The sequence below is a fragment of the Equus quagga genome, chromosome 19 (assembly GCF_021613505.1).
Source record: "Equus quagga isolate Etosha38 chromosome 19, UCLA_HA_Equagga_1.0, whole genome shotgun sequence".
NCBI classification, from domain to species: Eukaryota; Metazoa; Chordata; class Mammalia; order Perissodactyla; family Equidae; genus Equus; species Equus quagga.
In genome coordinates, this window is record NC_060285.1 from 15,538,659 (window position 1) to 15,549,741 (window position 11,083).

At 41.6% G+C, this 11,083-nt stretch overlaps 1 protein-coding gene across 1 annotated transcript in view; it reads left to right on the forward strand.

Annotated features, from left to right (window-relative positions):
- The first annotated feature begins 10,891 nt into the window (after positions 1-10,891).
- The window catches only part of PRDM4 (PR/SET domain 4), a 33,819-nt gene continuing 33,627 nt past the window's right edge, over positions 10,892-11,083 (forward strand). The window contains exon 1 of the mRNA XM_046646558.1: positions 10,892-10,950. The gene's annotated coding sequence lies outside the window, so the exon portion shown is untranslated. The remainder of the gene's footprint in view (positions 10,951-11,083) is intronic.

Sequence of the window (11,083 nt, forward strand, 5' to 3'; positions counted from 1 at the left end):
CACTTGCTCTTTCATTTCTGGGGAGGTGGAGGGAAGACCTCATCAAAGGGAAGACTGCTCCCTTGTGGTTATAAGATGTGTCAAGTCAGGGAGGACCCCAGGGAAGGCTTGAGATTTTTCTTCTCCAAAACCAAATGTTTTAAAAACCCGATTAGACATTCTTTGAAGGGAACAGGAAAGAAATATACTTGAGCAACGAATATAAGGGTCCGTATGGTATGCTCCAACTTATGTTGAACGCAGATCGCTTTATGTATTTGTGCTACTTTTTAAGAGCACATCAAAAGACGCAGCAGTAACAGTTTTAGCCAGTTATTTCTCACCGTGCTTACTGTAAACACAGCTTAAACACTGCTTCCCGACCTCTTCTAATCCCACCCAGGATATAAGGACATCATCTGTCCATAGTGTAAAGAGTATATTTCTATTGTATTCTTTTTGTCTTAAAAAAGATGCAATTTATTTTCTCCCTTGGGGGCAGGAAAGCAACATTTGAAAGGTGGAGAGCCCCAATTCTAAGGAGAAAGGATGATGGCTTTGAAGACTTGTCTTTTTAACACACAACCAAAAAATGAATAATTAATCCACCCGTGTTGGTAAAGGGCTTTGAAGATGAAAGTGTCATTAAAAATCCAACTGTACTGGTTAATGTCAAAGAATGTGTTATCACACTGACAATCAGATTTCCTGTTCTACAAACCAGCACATTAAAGGCAGGTTCTACTTTAAAAGTCCAACTTAAAAAACAAGAGAAGCAAAACCCCCCTACATTTACGATCAGATTTTTCTGCCTATTCCCCAGGAGCCAAGGTGTCGTCCTAACGTGTTGTTTTGACAAGTCCTAGGCTTCCCTGTTTATTCTAAGCGATCTGCCCGAAGCAACTGGAAGAACACTTCCATCAAGGCAAATAAAATAGAAATAATTATTCCTTTCAGGCATAAGTTAGTCACATTTTAGAAGGCGTAGCTCCCTATGAGGCTTGTACTGGCAAACGACCTAAAATGCCATCTTGATTTCTCAGCAAAGTTGAGATCAGAAGAAAGCCCCTCCTATTGGGAGAAAAGCCCACCAGAGAGGCAGGTAGACTGTTAGACACAAGGTGCTTCTCGGCCATCTCGAAGATGTTAGCCTTTATTCTGAGTGACGGAAATAAATGAAGTATTTTGAGCAGAGAGGTGACGTCATAAGATTTTGCTTTTTAAGTTCACTGTCTGCAGACTGGAGAATTGATTGGAGGGGAGCAAAAAGGAGAACAGTGAAGAAATACCATTTTTCATCCTCAGATTGGCGAAAATTAAAAAGATTGCTAACGTCCAGGGCAGGCAAGGATTTAAGAAGGGGCGGAAGCATAAATTGCTACCAGCTTTGAGGAAAATAACTATTGAAATGAATGGTACACGCTGCTATGCTTTGACCTGAGAAATTCCTACAATTTTCTTACAAAAATAAATGCACCAGTATGGATTTATACAAACTATAACATCTATTGCAACATTGTTTGTAGTGATTTTAAAAAGGAAACAGCCTGAATGTCCATCAATAGGGAAAGGGCTAATACTTTTAGAATATTATGCTATTATTAAAAATAATGAGCTCGAGCTATATGTAAGAACTTGCAGAGATGTCCATAATGTTAAGTGAAGAAAAGCAAATTGCAGAGTAACATATGCAGCGTGAAGTTAAAACAAACTATTCTACGTGATGTACATATCTGTATATGTGTTTGCCTGAGCACAGAGAGTGAAGTGGAAAGACTAAACTTTTGTCATTTGTTGTCTAAAAAGGGTGCCACTGGGAAAGGGGGGGGTTGTTCATTTTTCTTTATGGATCTGTCTACTGTTTAACTTATCAGAAAAAGCTCGTGTTACTTTTGTATTTTTTAATCTAATGAAGTTTAAAATAATAAGGGAAAATTTATAGAAACCTCAAGTGACACCCTGATCTGACCCAAACCCACAGATTTATCACTATAATTTAAATGTCCTGGACCAGGTTTTTTGGCTTCTTATAAATTCTGTCTCTGAGGAAAACATATCTACAGGATATATATATTTTTTGCTACTAATACCACAATGAAAAATGGTCAGATCCTATACTGGTCTTTTTATAGGGTCCAGGTAATGTTATGATGCATCTACATGGTCATAAAGACTGCTGACAGTTTTTCATATACTTTTTCAAGGCACAAATGCATTGGAAATCAGTGGCTTTTCCAGGGAGAGAGGTACTTGTTTACTCACATGGTGTGAAGGGGGCAGGCTCTACCTTCCTTGTTAGATAAAAGATCAAAAGAGAACGTTCTGACTCGCACTCATTCTCCAGTCAGTTTTGACCCAAACACTTCTCTCCCACTTTAAAGGCGTCTCCCGTAAGACTGGCTAGATCAAGTTACAGACACGCTAAACTGCCAAGGACACTTGGGACTAGGCTTGTGCAGCCCTGTTCGGATCTGCTTGTAAAAGTGGGAATGGGATTCACGAAGGATCAGGCTGTGTACATTCAAGGTCCGCCCTTAAAACTCAGACAGGTCTCCGTCACTTGCTTGAAACATGAGAGATGCAGAGACTTAAATTGGCTCTTCTTGTGAAATATTTGATATCACATTGTAGATTTTGGTTTTCTAGGTTCGTGGCACAGGGGCGTACATACCCTTCTGTCCCCATACCTGCTATTTGCATCAGCTGCCGCAAAGGAGAACAAGAAAGCCTATATTATCACCTGGCTAGAAAGAAGATTTCTCACAGGTGTAGTTGACTAAATCTCAAATTGATACTCTAACATGATTTTGTTCAAATTAGTCCTTGTCTCTATAGCTCAGGTATAAACTGTCTGTATTACCATGTGCAACATCCGCCAAGGGGCTTCTTAGGTGCAACTAGGTATCTAGACTCATGAGACTACCATGGGCCACATTTGGCGTCAGATTCGTTTGGAAGGGTATAGGTCAGGAAGGACAGCTTGGAGCAGGGCAGAATTAGGCGTTCTGCCATCCTGGGAGTCCTTGCAGTAATCGCGGCAGCAATCCACACCGCTGCTCCTCCTCTAACCCTCGCTGCAGCCCAGTGACAGCTCAGGTGCAAGGAACGAAGACTTGATCAGACCGGTGTGGCAGCTGGCCTGACTTAGAAATCTCATACCCATCAGGAGCCAGTATTTCTTGTAACAACTTCACCGGCTTAGCTTCCAGGAGCCCCAGCAGAGCCCAGTTAAAGCCTTCACCCTCAGGGAAGCCCAAGGCCACGCTCCCCCATCAGGTCTCTATAGTGCGCCAGGCCAGACGCAATTTACCAGCCACGTGATTGCTTTCATCTAAATACGTTTGCCTGACGACATAGTTGACATTCTATATTACGTTTCAGAGAAGCAGATAAGAAAGTAAACTGAAGGTCAAATTGTCATGCAGTAGAGTAATTACATTCCATTTTAAAGATAATATAATTTACAGTGAGATTTAAAGAACCACAAATACATAGGTACAATTTATTAGCATCTTTTCTGTTCTTCTCAAAGACTGTTTGCATTTTAACCTTGTCTGTGCAGTCTTTTGTCATAGAGAAATGTAAAATTTTAATGGAGTCAAATGCATTAATCCTTTCCTTATGATTTTTATCTTTTCTCTCTTGTTTAAGGCTACCTTCTTCTACTACAAGCTTTACAAAGCCTTTCATTGTCCATGAGGCAACTTGGTGTGAATTAGAAAAAGACACCAAACTCAAGGCTTGAAGAATGGATGGCCGACTCTACAATTCATCTGGAAGAGCTGTTGAGCAAGGACGCCCAAATTTGGAAAAGAAGAGCAAAGGAAGCAACATGCATTTTTAATATCCATGAGGGGAAAAAAAACCCTTGGGATTCCAATTGGGATTGTGTTAAACAGATTAATTTGGAGAGAATTGACATTTTTTTAACACTGGATCTCTTTTATATGATCATAGAACTTATCTATTCATATTTTCTTTTTTGCCCTTTAATAAAGTTTCAGAGTTTTCTTCATATAGAGCTTACACATTTCTTACGTTTACCTCCAGATGTTTCTTAGGTTTGGCTGCTGTTGTGAACAGTTTTTTTCTATTTTTCAAAGCTATTGATTTATTCCATGTTAATCTTTAATCCACTCATTTCACTGATCTCTCGTACTACTTCTAATGGCTTTTACTTGAGATAAATTCCACACATATATTAAATATATAATGCAATCAGTTTTGATAAATCTATACCCTTGTGAAACAAGACCCTCTCAAGATAGTTCTAATAGTTATCTTTTAAAGAAGATTTTCTAGGATTTCTTAAACTGTAATATATTGTCAGCTAATAATGACAGTTTTCTTTCTTCTTTTCTAATATAACTCATTTATGTTTCTTATTGAATTTCATCGCCTGAGACCTCCAGTCCAATGGTAATTGTAGTAGGAATAGCTAGTATCCTCGTATTTTTATGGGAAAGTTTCTAATGTTCCACCATATAGGAGATATTCTTTGTCAAATTAAGAAAATTTTGTTCTTAGTTTGCTAAGAATACTATCAGGAATGGCTCTTCAATTTTATCAAATGCATCTGTGAAGATAATCATGAGTATTTTCTTCTTTAATTTATTATTGCAGTAAATTACAGTAATAGATTTGCTAATGAGCTGTCTTGCATTCTTGGGATTAAACCCTATGGAGTCATAATTGTCTTAATATACTGCTGGATTCAATTTGTTAATATTTTCTTTAGAAATTTTGTTCCTACAGTCCCAAGTTACGTTGGCTCAGAGTTTCATTTTCTTGTGCTCTCCTTTTCTGGTATCAGTGTTATTTCAAACTCTTAAAAATAACAACGTAGCTTTACATCTGTTTCTAGGTTCTGGATACATCTGTAAAAGGTGGAAATTATTCCTTGAAGATTTGCTAAAATTCATCCTAAAAGCCACATGGAACTTCTTTAGAGTTAACTTTTCAGTTACTTCTTAGATTTCTTTTGTCATTGCTTTTGGGATTTTTCGAGGCCATTAGCAACGTTCTTATCTTTCCCTCCCCAGTTTCCAGCCTCCTTCAATGGCAACTACCACTCCTTTGTGTATCATCTTAGAGTCACAGATGGGCAGTTTTGCTTTGCCCCTTAAAATAGATCAGAACAACACATTAGTTAAATTGGCCCCAAAGCCTGGCGGTCCCTAGGCCAAAAACTCATTCCTGATTCTTTTCCTTTCTCTAGTGAAGACCATTCCAATATGGCCGGCCAGAGGTTATGCGATCGGTAGAGTGATACTCCAAATCTAAAAATACACCTCCCTTGGGGCCGGCCCAATGGCGTAAGTGGTTGGTTTCCCACGCTCTGCTTTGGTGGCCTGGGGTTCACAGGTTTGGATCCTGGGCATGGACCTATACACTGCTTATCAGGCCATGCTGTGGCCGCATCCCATGTGCAGACTGGAGGAATATTGACACAGATGTTGGCACTGCGACAATCTTCCTCAAGCAAAAAGAGGAAGATTGGCAACAGATGTTAGCTCAGGGCCAATCTTCCTCACCAAAAAAAAAAAAGAAAGAAAGAAATCTCCCATTATCAAATTGATAGGGATAAGTTAAACCCAAAGTTTAAACAACCCTACCTTTGTAGGTTAAAATTCAAAGATATCAACATCAGAATTTCTTTGGTTAAACTCTACAGATCATTTTCCCCAATTTCTTATCCTGCTCAGTCTCAACTAGAGGGGTCTTACACAAAGCCTGAGCAGAGCCAGGGTTCCTTCCACAGGAACAGTGCCGATGATCCTCCACTGAAATGAGTATGATTCCTTCAAATATGAAAAATTTAATTCATCCCCATGTGTGTTCTGTTTTTTAAGTCCAAAGAGTTGACAGCGCGCACAAGAGTATCTCAGTTCTGGTTCCACATCCACTACATTTAGTAAACACACCATTCTGCAGCCCTGCGGAGTTAAACCGGGTACTTGGAACATGAACCCAGGAGAAATAATGTTCCAATACTAGTGCTTAATCTTTTCTACCCATGTAACAGTTTCCGAAGATCAGAGCAGAAAAGCAGTGGATCCAAGAAAAGCAAGCAGCCTCATCAGAATGGTCATCGACTGAACCAACCCAAGACTCAGCGGCTTAAAACAATAAGCATTCATTAGGTCTTGAGGCAGAGGGGCAGTACTTCAGGCTGACTTTGTCTCAATTCTAGCACGTCTGGCATGACAAACTCAGAATCAAGGGGCAGAAAAAAAAGGCCCCACTCTTTCTGGGATGAACAATAAAGTCACCTTGCAAAGGGCATGGTTCCCAAGAGGAGTGACGAACTGGGGCCATTAACACAATCACTCTCCCACCCTAAAACGATTACACAGTTTGAACCAGGCACATTTCAGGGGCTCAAGAGCCACCTGTGGCTAGTGGCTACCATATTGGACAATCCAGTTCTAGTACCACTGGCCTCCTTGCAATTCCTCAAACCTGCCAGGCATTCCCCTGCCTCGGGGCCTTTGCACTGGCACTTCCCACTGACTGAAATACTCTTCTTCTAGATGTCCACAGGGATCACTCCCTGTGCTCCTTTGGTTTCAATGCTACCTTTTCAACAATGACTTTGCTGTCTACCTTATTTAGAATTGCGGGGGCCAGCCCTGTGGCCTAGTGGTTAAGTTCAGTGCACTCTACTTCGGTGGCTGTGGTCCAGTTCCCAGGTGTGGACCTACACCACTTCTTGGGAACCCACATACAAAATAGAGGAAGACTAGCACAGATATTAGCTCAGGGCAAATCTTTCTCAAGCAAAAAAAAAGAGGAAGATTGGCACCAGATGATAGCTCAGGGCAAATCTTCCTCAGGAAAAAAAAAATTGCAGCTCCTATCCTGGAGCACTTTCTATCTTCCCTGCCATACTTTTTTTCATGGTATTTATTGAAATCTGGTATATTTTATACTTTAATTATTTGTTTATTATCTATAACATAAGCTCCATGAGGAGTGGTATTTTGTGCCTGGCACACGGTAGGTACTCAACAGATATTTGTTGAATAAACTCTTTCCATGCCTTTCTGTAAATATTAAATAAAGAAATGAGTCAATTAGAACCTGATACAACAAATTATAAATGTATCAGGCTTACAGAGGAGAATCCCAAGAATGCCAAAGAATAGGTTTACCCACATAAAAAGTCAAATTTCCAGACCCTCCTTAACATGAGAGATCAGACGCAGGATTTAATCCTTAATTACAGTCAATGAAAGCAAGATGTCTTGAGCAGCCCAATCCAAGCCCAAATTTACCCATCACTGTCCTTGTCTTTAGGGCTCAGAAGATAATGTTTAAAGGTAATTTGTTCTCTGCATCTGTCTTTGCCACCTAGCAAAATGTTAATGGTTGTTAGCTGGTTTGTCTTAAATACAATTATATCTAAGGTCTGCCCTTAATTGCAACCCTTCATCTTTGTTTCACAGCCTTTCTAATACTTGAGTTCGAAAACAGCAGCAATACTCTTCATTTCTACTGTCTGTTTGGTCAGTAATTTTCTCATTGTTTTAATTGTCTTTTTTTTTAAGATTTTATTTTTTCCTTTTTCTCCCCAAAGCCCCCAGTACATAGTTGTATATATTCTTAGCTGTGGGACCTTCCAGTTGTGGCATGTGGGACGCTGCCTCAGCATGGCTTGACGAGCAGTACCATGTCCGTTCCCAGGATTTGAACCAACGAAACACTGGGCTGCCTGCAGCGGAGCATGCAAACTTAACCACTCGGCCACGGGGCCGGCCCCTGTTTTAATTGTCTTAATGGCATGTTAGTGTCTTCTTAAAGTGGCAGGTGACCTTCAACTAGCTCCTTAGGGAACCTTTGGGCATCCATTTGGCTTTACATCTCTAAGTAAATAGATGTGAGAGTCAATAAACACAGCTTAGAAATATGCCAGTTTGACTTTCATTCATTCAACAAATATTTATAGGGCACCTAATATGTGCTTGGTATTGTGCTATCTCATATAGCACTAAATAAAATAGACATGGATTTTGTTTCCAAAACTTAAAATCTATTTGGCAAGATAGAAAATTAAACAATTGTTACAGTAAAGATAAGAATGATGGGAGAGCATACAATGGACTGAATCTAGCCTGTGGAATGGGATAGGTTGCTTCAATTTTTGCCGACCCTGACATCATTTTTTTTTAAATCTACTTTTTGATGTATTTTTACGTATAATAAAACTCATCAATTTTAAATGTACTATGTGATGAATTTTGACAAATGTATGTAGTTGTGTAACCACTATCACAACCAAGGTCATTTCCATCATCCCTAAAAGTTCTCTTATGCACCTTTGCAGGCAGTCTCATCCTCTTCCTGCTCATCCCCAACTCCTGACAATCACTTACCTACATTCTATTATTATAGCTTTGTCTTTTCTAGAATTTCATACAAATGGACTCATATAATGTGTAGTCTTTTGTGTATGGTTTCTTTCAGTTAGCATCGTTCTTCTGAGATTCATCCATGTATCAATAGCTTGTTCCTTTTTATTGCTGAGTAATATTTTACTATGAGACATACTATAATTTGTTTATTCATTCACCAGTTGATGGACATTGGGGTTGTTTCCAGCTTGGGGCTATTACCAATAAAGCTTCTATGAACCTTTGTTTACAAGTCTTTGTCTGTAGATATATACACATATATATATATGTGTATATATGTATACATACATTTATGTATGTATACATTTATATATGTATATATTTTTTTTAGGAAGATTAGCCCTGAGCTAACATCTGCTGCCAATCCTCCTCCTTTTGCTAAGATTGGCCCTGAGCTGACATCCGTGCCCATCTTCCTCTACTTTATATGTGGGACACCTCCCACAGCATGGCTTGCCAAGCAGTGCCATGTCTGCACCTGGGATCCGAACCGGTGGACCCCAGGCCCCGGAAGTGGAACGTGGGAACTTAACCTCTGCACCACAGGGCCCGCCCCTGTACATATATTTTTATTTTCTCTTAGGTAAATACCTGGGAGTGTAATTACTGAATTGTATGGTATAAGAAATTGCAAAGTTGTTTTCTGAAGTGGCTGCAGCATTCTGCATTCCCACCAGCAAATGAGGAGGGTTCCAGTTGCTTTGTATCTGCACCAACACTTGCTATAGTTGGTCTTTTTTAATTTGGGCTCCTCTAGTAGGTACGTAATGTTACCTCATTGTGTTTTGATTTGCATTTACTGAATAACTAACGATGTTGCTTATCTTTTTGTGTGCTTAATTGCCATCCATGTATCTTCTTCAGTGAAGTGGCTATTCAAATATTTTCTCCATTTTTAAAAATTGGGTTGTTGGCCTTCTTATTATTGAGTTCAAAGGGTTTGCTATATATTCCAGATAGAAGTCCTTTGTCAAATATTTGTTTTGAAAATATTTTCTTCCTGTCTCTGGCTTGACTCTTCATTTTGTCAGCAGTGTCTTTTTGAGACCAAAAGTTTTAATTTTGATGTAGTTCAATTTGCCAATTTTTTAGTGGTTCCTAATTTTTGTGTCCTATCAAGGTTACAAAGATTTTCTCCTATAAGTATTGTAGTTTTAGCTCTGACATTTATCTGATCTAATTTTTACATACACCTTTGATATATATACATTTTTAAAGATTTCAATTTTCCTTTTTCTCCCCAAAGCCCCCTGGTACATAGTTGTGTACTTTAGTTGTGAGCCCTTCTAGTTGTGGCATGTGGGACGCCGTCTCAGCATGGCCTGAGGAGCGGTGCCCTGTCTGCGCTCAGGATCTGAACTGGCCAAACCCTGGGCCAAGGAAGCAGAGCGCGTGAACTTAACCACTCGGCCACGGGGCCAGCCCCTACAGCTTTGATATTAATAAAATTGTTCAGAATGAACAGGCATAGAAAACCAGAGTGGAATCATTCAGCCTTTTGTAAGACACGTCATCATTCTCTAAGCCTCAGGTTTGAAGTGGCGTTTTAGGGAATATCGTCTCTCGCTTACTCGTGGTATGACCACTTTCTTGATTTAGATTTCTTTGTTGTCAACAAGGCAAAACCAATGTGACCTGCCAATGCTCAGGGATTAGTTCCCTCACTTGGAATGTGCTTTCTCCTTACGAGAAGGAAGGGAACCATGATGTGGGTTGGCACCACTCCTGGTTCCCCTGCGTCCCTCTGCCTTTCATATGAGGTTGAATTTTCAAAACTCACCGGTTCCCCCTAGACTGCAAGCTGTTGAAGGTCCAGAAAGACCTAAGCCTTATTTCGCATCCCTATGTTTGAGATGTAATTCAATAAATATTTTCTGAATGAAAGGAGGAATTCAGGGGTCTCTGCTGTTCTGCTGGTGTGTGGAAGCTACCAGGTAGTGTGTTGTTGTTTCAAGGACCAATTCCTGTGAATTTGGGACTCTTTTCCTTGAGCTTAGCACAGTGCCTGCCATGCAGGAGGGAACGAAGGGCAAAGAAAGAAGGGGAAGGAAATTTGTACCAAATTCCAAACACCACCTTTTAGGACTTGCAGCAGGGAAAGTGGGCAACCTTCAGGTGTAAGGGATGGTGAAAAATACGCGGGATACAATCCCAATTCCTTCCAGGCAACACCGCCAACATCGCTGGGCTAAGTGCGTATTTCGAATCCGGCGGGCTCGCGAGGACTCACGCTCGCCTTGGAGGGGAACGCCGCTAAGCCTGAAACCCTAGTCCGGAGGATTTGGGGGACTCAGGAACCACGCCCTCCGTGCACGTCGGCCCTGGTTGCCTAGCAACTGTGGGTCGATGGCTCGGCGCTCGACTCGACCTGGCCGGATGGAGACGCGGCGCTCGCGGGGCTCTCCTCTAGCGGCCCGCCCCTCGCCGGCCGGGGACCCCGCGGTGCGCACGCGCGGAAGCGGCTCCGCGGGCGGCGGCGGCGGGGAGGGGCGCACGCGCGAGGGGCGGGGCGGCGGGCGGCGAGGGTGGCTGCGGAGCCGGAAAGGCGCCTCGGAGGGTGCGGCCCGGAGGAGACCGCGGGCTGGGCCAGGCCGGGCGGGAAACGTTAGGCGAGCGGCCCCCGGGGCGCGGGGGTCGAGCGGGCGGGGAGGGCCCCGAGGCGAGCTCTGCCCGGATGAGGAACAAAGCGG